Source organism: Pongo abelii, chromosome 18 (genome assembly GCF_028885655.2).
Source record: "Pongo abelii isolate AG06213 chromosome 18, NHGRI_mPonAbe1-v2.0_pri, whole genome shotgun sequence".
In the NCBI taxonomy this organism is placed as follows: Eukaryota; Metazoa; Chordata; class Mammalia; order Primates; family Hominidae; genus Pongo; species Pongo abelii.
In genome coordinates, this window is record NC_072003.2 from 6,501,645 (window position 1) to 6,517,357 (window position 15,713).

Consider the following 15,713-nt stretch of genomic DNA (forward strand, 5'->3'; position numbering starts at 1 on the left):
TACAGCTCTTAAGGCAGCGCGTCTGGAGTTGTTCGTTCCTCCGGGTGGGTTCAGGAGTGAAGCTGCAGACCTTTGTGGTGTTACAGCTCATAAAGGGAGTGTGGACCCAAAGAGCAAGCAGCAGCAAGATTTATTGCAAAGAGCCAAAGAACAAAGCTTCCACAGTGTTGAAGGAGACCCCAGTGGGTTGCTGCTATTGAAGGGGACCCAAGCGGGTTGCCACTGCTGGCTGGGGCAGCCTGCTTTTATTCCCTTATCTGGCCCCACCCACTTCCTGCTGATTGGTCCATTTTACAGAGAGCTTATTGTTTGTTTTACAGAGAACTGATTGGGCTGTCTTGACAGGGTGCTGATTGGTGCATTTACAATCCCTGAGCTAGACACAAAAGGTCTCCACCTCCCCACTAGATTAGCTAGATACAGGGTGTGGACACAAAAGTTCTCCACCTCCCCCACTAGATTAGCTAGATACAGAGTGTCACTAGATTAGCTAGATACAGAGTGTCGATTGGTGCATTCACAAACCCTGAGCTAGACACAGGGTGCTGATTGGTGTGTTTGCAAACCTTGAGCTAGATACAGAGTGCCGATTGGTGTATTTACAATCCCTTAGCTAGACATAAAGGTTCTCCAAGTCCCCACCAGACTCAGGAGCCCAGCTGGCTTCACCCAGTGGATCCCACACCGGGGCCGCAGGTGGAGCTGCCTGCCAGTCCTGTGCCGTGTGCCCGCACTCCTCAGCCCTTGGGTGGTCTATGGGACTGGGTTCCGTGGAGCAGGGGGCGGCGCTGGTCGGGAAGGCTCGGGCTGCGCAGGAGCCCACGGCGGGGAGGCTCAGGCATGGCGGGCTGCAGGTCCGGAGCCCTGCCCCGCAGGGAGGCAGCTAAGGCCCGGCGAGATATCCAGCGCACTAGGACCATCCCTTCAAACTTGCCGGGTACATAAGTTCCCAGCATTTTAATGTAAGCTGGTTTGAATTGTGTTTCTGCTGTTTGCAGGTGAATTTATTGGTTAAATCTGGAAAGCTTCAATGCATTACTCAATCCAGAGAAAGAGGGTGGTTTCAACACATAAGGCAGAAACATGGCATTGAATTGTTTTCATTAAAACAGAAATACCCAATAGCTCCAGTTAGAACATTTCTCAGCAAAACTAAGAGAGTGGTGGAAGGAGTTTGGTGGAAGCCTTAAAAAGCCCTTATCTTATTGAGGAGACGCAGGCAGAAAAAGAAGGAATGATAACATGTGGTGAAGGCAGGGGTTGGCATCTTGCTTCCATAGAATGATAGAGAAACATATTTATGAATGCTTGGAAAGGGAAAGTCAATTCCTAAAGACAAGAGGGAGCAAACAAAAGCTTGTTCCAACCAGGGAAAAATGAAAATAGGAAATAAAGGAAAATAGATAACAAGCATGATGCAGTATCAAAGGATCAAAATCAAGCATATCACTTACACTAAGTAGATTGTACTTTTTTTTTTTTTAAATTAAAAGACAGTGACTGTCAGTTGGGGTTAAAAAAAATCCAAAATCTGGGTCTCAGTGTCATCTGTAAAATGCAGATATAATGACTGTGGTGTGTATCTGTGTGTGCATGTTTACATATGTGTATGAGTTTATGTAGGAGTACACATATATTTAGAAGCACAGATGAGTCATGCTCTATACAACATTGTGCAGCTTCTTATTTACAGAAGCCACATGTCCTAAGGATCTCTCTATGGTGGCGCATAAAAGCTTGCTCCATTTTTTAGTAGCTGCGCATATCCTGCTTTATGGCTATACCATAAATTCATTTAGCTGAACTCCCATCATGGACACTTCAGTTGTTTTGGTTGTTTGCTTTTCTAAACGATGCTGCAATAAAATTTCCTCGTGTACCATTTGGGCTCACTCATGCGGATGTATCTTGAGGATCGGTCCCCAGAAGTGAGATTGCTGGGCAGAGGGTCCGTGCACTTAACATGTTGAAAGATATTACCAAATCAGACAGTTTAATTTGCAAATGTGTCTTATTAGGAGAAAATCTGTTAGATTAAGTCCACCCTGTAAATGTTATATTTGAGTAGTCCATTTATTAAATTGATTTCTGTTCTGCTTCTTCCCCAAAAGGGCTCAAGGAAGCTTATAGCAAGAGGCAAATCAAATAAGTCTGAAAATAATAAACATGAGGACAAAAGTCAGTATGGCAACAGTAACCGCTAGCACATATTTTGAGCACTTACTACATGCCAGACACTGTTGCAAGTGATTTGTATATATAAACTCAACTAAACTGCACAATTCCATTAGGAAGGGATTAGCCTCTCCATTTTGCAGGTGGGGAAACCAAGGCACAGAAGCGTTAGATAACTTGTTCAATGTCACACAGTGAGTGGTGAAGCTGGGAATTCAACTCGGGCAGCTTGGATTCAAAGTCTTCCCTGTTAGCCATTGTGATATACTTCTCCATAATCAGGATTCTGATGAGGAGGAAGGACGAAGCTGGACATAGGTGTTTTTGTTGTTGTTGTTGTTGTTGTTGTTGTTTGTTTGTTTGTTTTTTGAGACAGAGTCTCACTCTGTCATTCAGCCTGGAGTGCAGTGGTGCGATCTCAGCTCACTGCAACCTCTGCCTCCCAGGCTTAAGTGATTCTCGTATCTCAGCCTCCCAAGTACCTGGGATTACAGGCGCGTGCCACCATGCCCAGCTAATTTTTGTATTTTTAGTAGAGATGGGGTTTTGCCATATTGCCCAGGCTGGTCTCAAACTCCTGAGCTCAAGTGATCTGCCTGCCTTGGCCTCCCAAAGTGCTGGGATTATAGGCATGAGCCACCATGTCTGGCCAACAGATAGGTTTTTATTATTGCTGTGATCCAAGTATTCAACCCTTGATTCATTCAACCACCAGTGTGTTCATTCAGTCATTCAACAGGTGGCTATCAAGGGCAGCCCTTTGCCAAGAACACTGGGATAATAGTGAACAAAAGTCTCTGTGGTCCCCACCTCTACTTGCCTATGGGAGTCAAGCTGCTTCCTGAGTGCACTCATCTGGATGCAAGGCTGTCCTTCCTTGGTGAATGGTGGGTCCCTCTGATCAATATGTTCATTCTTGCTGTAGGGAGAGAGGACTCTTTGAGCCCTTGGTCCTCAGCCTCAGCATCACTGACTTGGTGGCCCTCGCCTCATGCATTGTCAGCCAGAGCTTTTGGTTTGCTCATTGCAACCCATCAAGATCCCCTGGGACGGGCAGGTGGGGCAAGTTTGCAGACAGCCCTATAAGCCTCATTCCCCAGACACTGGGCTGAGCTGTAACCTCCTCATTGCTGAGGTGTGGTGGCCTCAGCCAAGCTGGGAGGGACCTCAGCTGAGTCCCAGTGGTCCCTGAGGGCAAAGGGGCAGTTTGAGGTTTCTACTTCTTGTCCTCTGGTGGGAAAAACACTGTGTATGGGGTTTTGCCTTGTTTGGACACTCGATCAGCCAGGCTTGGATACATTGAGGTTTCCAAGCTCAGTTTTTTTCATCTGTAAAATGATAAAAATCAATGCATTTCCACTTTATCTCTTTGAAACGCGTACGAAGCAAACTTAACAAAACAAAGGAAATTTCCATTCATTCAACATACATTTTTTTTAGTACGTACGGGTACCAGGCACTGAATTCGGCCCTGGGGCTGTCTTGATGAACAGGAGGACCAGGCTGTCAGCTCATGATGTGCACAGGCTGGTGGGGAGTAGAGGTAAACCGAACAGTCACAACAGAAATAATAACAAACATTTACTGAGGACTTTCTACATGCCAGGCACATTTCTGAACCCTTGACAGGGTGTCAGCTCAGTTAATCCTCACTGCAGCCCCAAGAGGTGGGTGCTTTTATTTATTTTTTACTTTTATTTATTTATTTTTATTTTTTTATGTTTCGAGACGGAGTCTCGCTTTGTCGCCCAGGCTCCAGTGCAGTGGCGTGATCTCGGCTCACTGCAAGCTGAGGTGAGTGTTTTATAATCCCCATTTTACAGGTGAGTAAACTAAGGCACAGAATGATTAAGTATGTGTCCAAGGTCCTCAGCTAATAAGAGGAGGAGCAGGGGCACCACAGGCCTCTGGCTCCCAAATCTGTGTCTCTGAATAAGACACCATCTTGCCTCTGTGCTATAAAGTGACGTAGGAGCAAAAGAACAGGATGGTTTGAGAGAATAATAGTGAGAACCTCATTTATATTGGAGTGTTTGGGAAACACCTTTAGGAGGAAGTGGAATTTGAAGAGATATGAAGGAGGAGAAGGAGCCAGGCTTACAGACATGGGCGTATGTGTAGGAGATGGAGAGAGACAGAGGGAACAGGACTCGCAAAGGCCCTGGGGTAGACAAAACGTTGAGGGCATTTGCAGAATGGAAAGAAAACCCTTGTGTTCGGGATCGTTGAATTGGAGGTGCCCTTGAGACTTGGCACAGTGCTTGGAGCGTCGGAAAAGGTCAGTAGAGTTTAGCTCTTTCTGTGTCTTGAGAGAGGAAGAAACAGGGAAACAGAAGTTTTCAGGGATGTCGTGCTTCCCTAAGCCTGCAGTTGAGCATAGCAGGTATCGGTATTAGCATCAGGTGCAGATAAATCCCATTTGGTCACCTCTGGCCTCCTTCTGCAGGTGTGGGTCCTGCAAGTGTGGGTTCCCTTTGCTGGGGAATCCTTGGGTGGGGGGCTGTGGCTCCCTCCCATCCCTCCGAGGAATTCTCCTTTGTCATTCACTGAGTGTGCTTCCTTTTTCTCCATCAGTCTTGCAGTGGGAAGAAGGCAGCTCCAACCTGCTTTCAAAGCTGAGCAAATAAAGCTCTTTTACAATTGGTTCCATTGTAGAGACAGCATTAGACTGATTTATTCAAATCAATTCTGGGTAAAAGCCTTGAAAGAGAGTTTAAGAATGAGCTCTGTTTCCCTAGGAAACCCAGCTGATGGATGGGCACCTGAAGTGGGGCGGTGCGTGGCTGGCTTCCTAAAGGAGTGGGGGGCTGCTTGCACTCTGGGCAGGCTCAGACAGCATTTTCCTGGGGGACTGTGGTTAGACGCGGCCTCCAACGTTCCTTAAGCTCCTGGTGGAGATGAAATGGTCCAGTGTGTCTTTTTGTTTTGGCTCCTGAAGGGCAGGAGGCCTCATTGTACAGCAGCTTTTGGGAACACAAGCTGATGTCATAGCTGGAAGGACCATCAGATAACCTGATCGAAGCCCCTCCTTTTTGGCAGTAGAAGGGTGGGTGGCTAGAACCCAAGAAACTGGAGCAGCTTGCCCAAGGTCACCCTCAAATTAGCGGAAGAGTCAGAATTCAAATTTAAGTCTCCCATCTTCCTTCTCCCGTGCTGTTTGCATCACAGGAGCCACATCCCAGTTTATAAACAAAATGTACCAACCAACTAACCCCAAATGACCCTAATGGTAAGTCCTGCCATTTATCCAACTAAAACCAAGTATGCTTTGATTTCTTTTTTTTTTTTTTTCTTGAGACAGAGTCTCACTCTGTCACCCAGGCTGGGATGCAATGGCATGATCTCGGCTCACTGCAACCTCCGCCTCCAGGGTTCAATCAGTTCTGCTGCTTCAGCCTCCCCAGTAGCTGGGATTACAGATGCATGCCACCACACCCAGCTAATTTTTATATTTTTAGTAGAGATGGGGTTTTGCCATGTTGGCCAGGCTTGTCTCGAACTCCTGACCTCACGTGATCCGCCCCCCTCGGCCTCCCAAAGTGCTGGGATTACAGGTGTGAGCCACCATGCCTGGCCCATGTATGGTTTAATCGAAGTCACTTTCCTTTACTTTGGTACTTTGCACACATAGAGAAGAAATAATCAGCACTGTCTTCATAAAAATTGTTTGTTGAGATCAGAAGAGAGGGGAAAATTAATCTCTAAATTTGCTGGACTCGAATTCATGTAACTTCTCAAACAGGATGAGTTTCTTTTCTTTATGTTGTGCTTGCCTTCTGTACCCTCATGCATATGTCTGCCACTTAGTAGCTGTGTGATCCTGATTCCCTGATCATGTTACTCAGTCACTCTGAGCCTCGCATTCTCATCTGTAATGAGAATAGTGCCTGCCTCATCAAGATGTCATGACTGGATGGCATGAGGCATATAAAGCAATCAACAGTGCCTGGCCATATCAGTTGCTCACAAATGTTAGCTCTTTATTGATTATTTGCACAGAAGAAATGAATGAGCCTCTTCCCCATTGGATAAATGTCTGCTGTTCTGTATTCTACTTTCAGACTGGCCTTGCCTGCCTCTCATTTTACTACTAGGATTGTTCATGGATACCTCTCTCTGTCTAACCCCCACCCCTCACCTTCAGCATATATGCACACACAGCACCTGTATGCACATTTGGGTGTACAAAACACAGACTCTCCTTTTCAAGTTGCAAGTAGGAGTAAGAGAGAGTAGTAAAATGTGGGCAGTAAGAAAGAATGTGAGTCCTTACTTTTTTTTTTCTTTTTTTTGGTGAGACAGGGTTTCCCTCTGTCACTCAAGCTGGAGTGTAGTGGTGCAGTCATGGCTCACTGCAGCCTTGACCTCCGTTGCTCAAGTGATCCTCCCAACTCAGCCTCTGGAGTAGTTGGGACTATAGGCACACGCCATCACATCTGGTTAATTTTTGTATTTTTTGTAGAGATGGGTTTTTGCCGTGTTGCCCAGCTTATCTTGAAATCCTAGGGTCATATGATCTTCCCACCTTGGCCGCCCCCCGACAAAGTTCTGGGATTACAGGCATGAGCCACTGCGCCCAGCCATGTCCTTATTTCCTAGCCCTTTTATTCGCCAGTGTTTTCCCTGCCCTGGACTGGGGTAGGAAATGTCATGTTTTGAGTTAGTGCAGCTTGGGACCAATGTGTATAGTGTAGACTTCAGTATTGAACCCTTTTGATTCTTTGTCTCTTTTCCAAGGGCTTGGCGCCCAAATCAATCAGATATCAGAACCCAGACAAGGTGTTCCCAGGTGGTGCTTGTTCCTGGGACCCACATAAGCTGCGTTTTCTTGCCCAGCTGGATGGTGTCCCGGTATCTGTCACAGAAGCTTCCCTCCTTGGGCACAAGTTTGTCATCACTACAGGTGTGTTCGACAGCACTAAAGAGAGAGGAGGAAAAGAGAGGAAGGAAGAAGGGGTAGAGAGGAGGGAGCAAGTGGGAGTGAGAGGGATGGAGGGGGAAGAGGGGAAGTCTCAGAAATCTGCAATCATACACTACCTGGGAGGGAAAGGGGAAATCTACTCTGGCCGTGGTGCTGAAGTACAAGTGCCCTGCAAAGGACTTCGAGGCAGCAACCAGGCCAGCAAGAAATGAGAGGGAGAGGGAGAGGGGGAGGGGGAGGGGAGGGAAAAAGGGATGGAGAGAGGAAGAGAGAAAGGAATGGAGGGAGGGAGAGAGATAGAGCGAGGGAGGGAGGAAAGGAGAAAGAAAAAGGGAGGGAGTAAGAGAGAGGGAGGGAGGGAAACAGGGATGGAGGAAGAGAGAGAAACAGAGGGAGAGTGAGAGAGAGAAAGAGAAAGGGAGGGAGAGAGAAACAGAGGCAGGGAGAGAGGGAAAGAGACAAGGGAGGGAGGGAGGAAGAGAGTGAGAGAGAGAGAGAGAGAGAAAGGAGAGAAGGAGAGAGACAGAGAGGGGCTGATAGAATGCTAACTCCTGCCTAGATTAGGGGTCAAATGCCAATGCCACAGGTTCATGTTGGGGAGACACACATTTTTTTTTTTTGCCGGCATTTTTGTTCACTTCCCAAGGAGGCTTAAATTATGTGTGCGTGTGTGTGTGTGTGTGTGTGTGTGTGTGTATAAGAACAGGGATTATGACTATATGAATTTTACTCCATGTTGGAGGCATTGTTTGGGACATCATCTTACTCGTGCCTGTAAAACAGCAGGGCAGCATAGCTGGGGCACGGACATAGGCAGCCCTGCCCATGGGGACACCATAGCTTTGCTCACAGTGCAGGAGGCCAGCAGCTCTGTGGGAGGGACAATGAAAGATGCTTCTGTTCTGTCTTCTGAGGCCTTGGCTTCTAGGTCAGCCCAAGGGGATGGGGGATTCTTTACTCTGTTTTGATGATCAAGGGTGTCTCCCAATCCCCGTGGTTGCCTATTTGGTTTGCTCTAGTTTAATCTTCTGGGGGTAACCAGGGGTTTGCTCTCTGCCTTCTGTGCCTCACAGGGACTTCTGGGATCTTGCTGGCTTCCACAAACCTCAGGGATTTCCATGCAGGAGTAGAAGATGATGGGCATATGGCTGCATGGTGCCTCAGAGCTCAGGTTCAGGAGCCAGATATGCCTGCATTGAAGTCATTTCTGACCCTCACTGTGGTCTTGGATGAGGTCTATTCTTGTTTTGTTACTGATGGAGATGTGGAGGCCCCTGGGTGGTGACTGGTATCTGAAGATGAGAGAATGAAGGGGATAAGGCTTTTTGTTAATGTCAACCCTGAAATTATTACACAATGCACCATGGTTCCTGCTGGTCCTAAGCAGTCAACTTGATCTTATAGTGATTCCCCAGAAAGTTCTGGAAGGTAAGTGTCTTTGAGAGGTTACCAGCATGGGCTTGAGGCAGATCATGGAGATGCGAGTTCCAGCTCCATCCTTTACTAGCTGGGTGACCTTGGACAAGTTGTTGAACTTCTCAGAGCTTCATCTTCCTCCTATGTTAAATGGGAATAATAATAATATCCACCTCAATGGTTGTAAAAAAGATTATTTATTTTTATTTCTTATTGAGACAGGGTCTCACTGTCATCAAGGCTGGAGTGTAGTGATGCAATCAGCACTCACTGCAACCTCTACCTCCAGGGCTCAAGTGATCCTCCTACCTCAGCCTCCCTAGTAGCTGGGACCACAGGTGTGTGCCACCACACCTGTGTAATTTTTGTATTTTTTTTTGTAGAGATGGGGTCTCACTATATTGCCCAGGCTGGTCTCAAACTCAGATTCCTGGGCTTATGTCATCCACTTGCCTTGGCCTCCCAAAGTGCTGGGATTACAGGCATAAGCCACTGTGCCTGGCCCTATAAAGAAGATTAAATGAACTAATATACACAGAATGTTTAGAACAGTGCCTGACACAGAGTAAGCTTTAAAAAATATCAGCTATTATTTTTTTCTTCAACTTTTAAGTTTCAGAGATACATGTGCAAGATGTGCAGGTTTGTTACATAGGTAAATGTGTGCAATGGTGGTTTGTTGCACAGAACACTCCATTACCTATGTATTAAGCCCAGCACCCATTAGCTCTTCTTCCTGATGCTCTCCTTCCTCCACAAACAGGCCCCAGTATGTGTTGTTCCCCGCATGTGTTCATGTGTTCTCATCATTCAGCTCCTACTCATAAGTGAGAACATGTGGGGTTTGGTTTTCTCTTCCTGCATTAATTTGCTGAGGATAACAGCTTCCAGCTCCAACCATGTCCCTGCAAAGGACATAATCTGATTCCTTTTTATGGCTGCATAGTATTCCATGCTGTATATGTACCACATTTTCTTTATCTAATCTATCATTGACGGGCATTTAGGTTGATTCCACTTCTTTGCTATTGCAAATAGTGAATATCAGCTATTATTATTTTACTAATATTATTACTGTTGTGGCTCAGAAAATGATAACCCAAAATTTGGCACTTTGACGTGCTGAATGCTTTGAACTGAAATAGGAAGGCCTCAGAAGTAAGTCTCAGAACTAAGGTCTCTCTGACCTTCCCCTGCTCCCCATGTCTCTGATCGTCTTTCTTTTCTCAAACACAGAGAGGGACTCTCTCTGAAATTTTCTTGTTTGACTAAAGAAACTTCTTTCCAAAAGAAATACATTCGTCTTAAGACCCCCTCCCTAGGAATCTCATCGAATAACCACCAGAGAAGAGACTAAAAGTCATCACCATGCTGAGACAGACTTTTCATCTATTCTTCTGAGGGCAGCTCTAAGAGATTACCTGGGAGAACTTATCTGCATAATAAGACAACCCCTTTGCTGACAGTAAAGTTCTGCCCCTTACCTTCCCACCACCTCCACCAGAGCTCTGAGGGATGTTGTCCCAGGCCATTGTTCTTTGGGCTCATTTATTTCCCTTAGAAATTATATACTACCCCTAAAATTACCTACAGGCCCTTTATTTCCCTTCCTGCTAAGAAAATAGTATTTAAGCCTCAATGACCTGGTCTCTTTTTGAGCCTCATATTTGCAGGACTCCCGTGTCCATATACACACCAAGAAATCTGTATGCCTTTTTTTCTCCTGTGTATTGTTTATTTATCAGTCGTTTCAGTGAACCTTCCATGGGCAGAGAGGACACTTTTCCTCTGTCCCTACATTACCAGGGCTCTTGTCAACTAGAAAGCATTGGGAACTAATGTGTACTTCCTGTCCTCAGTTTCCTTATCTGAAAAATGGGGCTGCTGACAATAGTCACTTCGGTAGCTCAAGGAAGAAATAAGAGAGATCACCAAAGTGCCCCCACACAGTGTAGGCACCCAAAATATGACATTTTCCCCTTTCTCCTTTCTTTGGTCATATTCAAGATCGAGGTATATCAAATATTGGCATAAATGCACAGTGTGGTGGTTCTTGCGTTTTTGAGGGGTCATGAGTCCAGAATCACATCTCCCTCTCAGGGTTCAATAATTCAATGAACTATAATGGGTTTTTAATCTCATTGCCCAGAAAAACCCATCTCAATTGCTTCTTCACACAATACATTAAATACAATTTTCTAGGAAAGAAAACGTGACTGACAAAAGTGGGTTATTAAAAGTCAAGCTTTCAGCCAGGTACAGTGACTCACGTCTGTAATTCTAGCACTTTGGGAGGCCAAGGCAGGAGGATCGCTTGAGCCCAGGAGTCCAAGCCTTCAGTAAGCTACATTTGCACCACTGCACTCCAGCCTGGGTGACAGAGTGAGAACATGACTCTTATAAATAATAATAAAAAAGCAATGGAACTCTGGTGATGGTGAGATATGGAGAGTCTGAGGGTCCCAGAGTGCTTGGCTGTGGATCTGTGCAGAAGCTTCTGAGCCCAGAATCTCTGCCGTTCTGGGACTCACTGTTCTCATCCTATGGCTGCCCTTGGCCCCGTTTGAGGCCGTCTGATGGCTGAAGACAGGATGGTGTTGGATTGAAGGGGCCTTCCTCCTTCCCCAGTGCTGTCTTGCACACACACAGGCTGTGTGGGCGTTGCCTTTAATGCTCTCTTCTCTAAACTCTGCAATTTACAGTGCAGCCGCACCAGGGAGAAGGCAGGGATTCGTCTTTGTTGGAAGAGCTGTTGAATGTATTAAAAGGCTCCTGCAGCAATCAGCACCCCACGGTAGGAAACAATGAGACACAGCCCATGCCCATTTCCTTCTTCTTCTTTTTTTTTTTTTTTAAGACAGAGTTTCACTCTAGTTGTTCAGGCTGCAGTGTAATGGCGGGATCTTGGCTCACTGCAACATCTGCCTCCCGAATTCTAGTAATTCTCCTGACTCAGCCTCCTGAGTAGCTGAGACTACAGGCATGTGCCACCATGCCCAGCTAATTTTTGTATTTTTAGTAGAGACAGGGTTTCACCAGGTTGGCCAGGCTGGTCTCGAACTCCTGACCTCATGTGATGTGCCCGTCTTGGCCTCCCAAAGTGCTGGGATTACAGGCGTGAGTCACCACGCCTGGCCTGCGCATGCCCATTTCAGCAGAACAAGAGGAGGGGAGATTCAGATAATCAAGACACATATCCAAAGACATCCAAGACAAACGCCCAAGATGCCTCTCAGAAGGGCTAGCAGCCATGGTTTAGATAAATGCTGATGTCTGATGTTTGTTCTCTTGTCCCTGCAGATGTCTGCTCACTAAGTTGGTTCGAAGCTGAGGAGGAAAAAAACTAGGTGCTAGGATGCTGGAGAGATCCTCAGAAACCCCTCTACATGAATCACTGAAGTAGATGAAGAGCTAGATTGCAATAATCATTGGGAGGAGAAGAAGAATAAAACATGAGATTCCAGTCACATCCCAGAATTAAGGTAAAATGGGTAAAAAGTGACATTTTCAAACCTGGAATCACACTGGAACGTTATTTGCATCTTGATAGTTAACAATAAAATTTAACATTAAAAATAGGGCCAGGTGTGGTGGCTCATGCCTGTAATCCCAGCACTTTGGGAGGCTGAGGCAGGAGGATTGCTGAAGCCCAGAAGTTTCAGACTATCCTGGGCAACACAGGGAGGGACCCTGTGTTTACAAAAAATAAAAAAACTAGTCAGGCATCCTGGCACGCCTCTGTGGTCCCAGGTACTTGGGAGACTGAGGCAGGAGGATCACTTGAACCTTAGGAAGTAGAGACTGCAGGGCTGCAGTGAGCTGAGATTGCACGACTGCAGTCCAGCCTGGGCACAGGGCGACAGAAAGAGTGAGACCCTGTCTCTAAAAAAAAAATCAATCAATTTCCAGCAGCACCATGGTTGGGCCGACAGAAAGCTTGCTGATGACCCTGGGGAAGCTATAATCCCTGTGTAATTTACAGGTGCTGGCCACAGACAGACATACATGTTCCAAATGAGGTGGAAGTTGAGAAGCTATAAGGAGAGATAGGCAGGCATCTGGGAGTATGGGCTGGGAAGAGTGAGGCATCCTGGTCCCAATAAGATGGAAAGTAAGATAGGACTCATGGAATTCTCAGCAGCAGTGCAGGGCTGCAGAAACCCTGACTTGTCAGTTCAGTATTTTGGGGGTACGGTTGGCTTTGGGGTCATGGCCAGTCACTAATGGCCACTCAGGAGGGGATGTGTATGTGGGGGGTAAATTATTACCCCTGCTGGGATTTCTTACTGGAGACGAAGCAGCAACACCTTGAGCTCAGGGGTGCCCTTATGGGGGCACCTGTGTAGGGTGGATAGGCGGGATCTCTGGGAGAGCAACTGTCTCATCCAGAGAGAGTCTTGGGGACTCAGCTGAGAATCTAAGGCAGGTGTTTGTGGGAAGAGGGTGGTTCTAACTGCTGGGCTCCTCCCCTCGCCTCCTAAATGGCTAAAAGTTTTCAAGAGGGACTTCAGCAAGGAAGCCAAGCCTTGGGGTTTATTTTCCTCACGCCCTAATTCACGACCAGCTTAAGATGTGGGTCTCGAAGCTTCTAATGGCCGATCTGGCTGCACAGTGAGCTGTGGCTGTTCCCCGGCCCTTGCCTCCAACGTCCCAACCTTGGCCCACAGTCTCATCAGCATTCAGTCTCCTTCCTCTTCTTCACCAGGACCTCATCCAACTTCAGGGCTAGACTCACCTTCTTTGTAAGCAAAGTACGTGGGCTGGCCGGGCGCAGTGGCTCATGCCTGTAATCCCAGCACTGCGGGAGGCCGAGGCGGGCAGATCACAAGGTCAGGAGTTCAAGACCAGCCCAGCCAAAATGGCGAAACCCCATCTCTACTAAAGATACAAAAAATTAGCCGCGCCTGGTGGTGCAAACCTGTAATCCCAGCTACTTGGGAGGCTGAGGCAGAAGAATCTCTTGAACCCAGGAGGCAGAGGTTACAGTGAGCTGAGACTGCACCATTGCACTCCAGCCTGGGCAACAGGGTGAGACTCTGTCTCAAAAAAAAAAAGTACGTAGGCTAATGATATTTAAAAACAAACACTTTTTGAACCCTTATTAGGTGTCAGGATTAGAGCTTTACATGCATAATTTTGTTAAATTCTCAAAACAATCCCACCACGTACTGTCGTGGTACCCATTTTTCAGATGAAGAAACTGAGGTTTCCAGAGGTCCAGTCCCTGCCTGAGCTAATGCAGTTATGAAGGCTGAAGCCTGGACTTGATTTGAGTTCTGTCTGCAGAGCCCCTGCTGAGCTACCTGCCTTCTAGCCCCACGGTGGAAAGGGAGAATCCAGACATCCTTAAGACCTACCCAAGGAGTTTCCCTGTCACTACTCTGCCATCCTTCTGATGCCACCCTGCTCCGTATCTGGCTGGAGCCAGCGTGGTTGTGTCTGGGTTTGGCTCCATAGCAGATATTCTCAGTGGCCTTACTATTCCTGTGCATGCCGGCCACTTTTGCCTGAAGCTCTCTGTGGCTGCCAATGCCTACTTTGTTGAAAGTACTTGGAAATTAAGATCCTCGAGGGAGTATCTCTGAGTTGTGCCTGGTGAGATTTCAGGAAGGAATAGCCCAGTTCCTGCAGACCTAGGCGGGATGTCTGAGGTGCACCTTCTACATGCTCTCTCTGTTGGATTAAGTCCTAGGATGCCCACAGGAGTCACCGAGAAGTTGACAAACCTTTTTTTTTTTGAGGTGGAGTCTTGCTCTGTCACCCAGGCTGGAGTGCAGAGGCCTGATCTCAGCTCACTGCAAGCTCCGCCTCCCGGGTTCATGCCATTCTCCTGCCTCAGCCTCCCGAGTAGCTGGGATTACAGGCACCCGCCACCACGCCCGGCTAATTTTTTGTATTTTTAGTAGAGACGGGGTTTCACCGTGTTAGCCAAGATAGTCTCGATCTCTTGACCTCGTGATCCACCTGCCTCGGCCTCCCAAAGTGTTGGAATTATAGGCTTGAGCCACCGCGCACAGCTGACATTTCCACTTTGGTCTGTTGGCCCAGATGTTGACATTTTCTGGGCTCCCAAAGAATTTACAGACATTTTTCCTAGGTCAGAGTAAAAGGGATCCCCTTTGTTCTGGACCTTTTGTTGCCTTGATCATCAGATCAAGTTGAGGAAATGGTCCCTTGGGGAGCTAATCCCAGTGGCTTGGTAAACTCACACCCTTTCTTTTGATGTCAGGCCTTTTAAAACATCAGGGCCACTTTCCTTTACTTGTCCAGGATGGAAACATTTGGCAGCACTTTCTGCAATATTCATCCATTCAACAGCCACATGCCCCAGCTGAGGGGTTGGCACCATGGAAAAGCAATGAAGATTCAAGAATGAACCAGCTTAGCACAAGGAATTTTTAGGGCAGTGAGACTATGACACTGTGACTACCTGTGACACTGTAATGGTGGATCCAATGGTGGATGGTCACATCCATCCGAAGAATGTGCAACACACCAGGAGAGAAACCCAAACTATGGACTTAAGAATAATATATCAATATTGACTCATCAGTTGCAACAAATGCACTACTTTAGATTATGAGACTGACGCACTGCCAGCTGCGCTAAGAGGGCTTACCAAATGCACTACTTTAAAGCCACATGTTAATAACAGGGGAAACAGGATGGGAGGATTTGAGGGCATATATGGGAACACTATACTTTCTGCTCATTTTTCTGTAAAGCTTAAGCTATTCTAAAAAATAAAGTTTATTCATTAAACAACAAAAATGAATGAGCCTTTGCCCTTACAGAATTCACCGTCAAGAGGAAGAGGAGGCTGGGTACAGTGGCTCACGCTTGTAATCCCAGCACTTTGAGAGGCCAAGATGATCAGATCGCTTGGGCCCAGGAGTTCAAGACCAGCCTGGACAATATAGAGAAACCCTACCTCTACAAAAAATACAAAAATTAGCCGGGCATGGTGGTGCATGCCTTTAGTCCCAGCTACTCAAGACGTTGAGGCGGGAGGATTGATGGAGCCCTGGAGGTTGACGCTGCAATGAACCATGATTGTGCCACTGTGCTCCAGCCTGGGCAGGAGAGTGAGACCCTGTCTGGAAAAAAAAAAAGAGGAAGGGGAGATGAATAGATAAGCTGACCATGTCAAGGCATGCTGCAGACTGGGACACAGTCTGTCCAAATTAAACCTCAGGAAGGA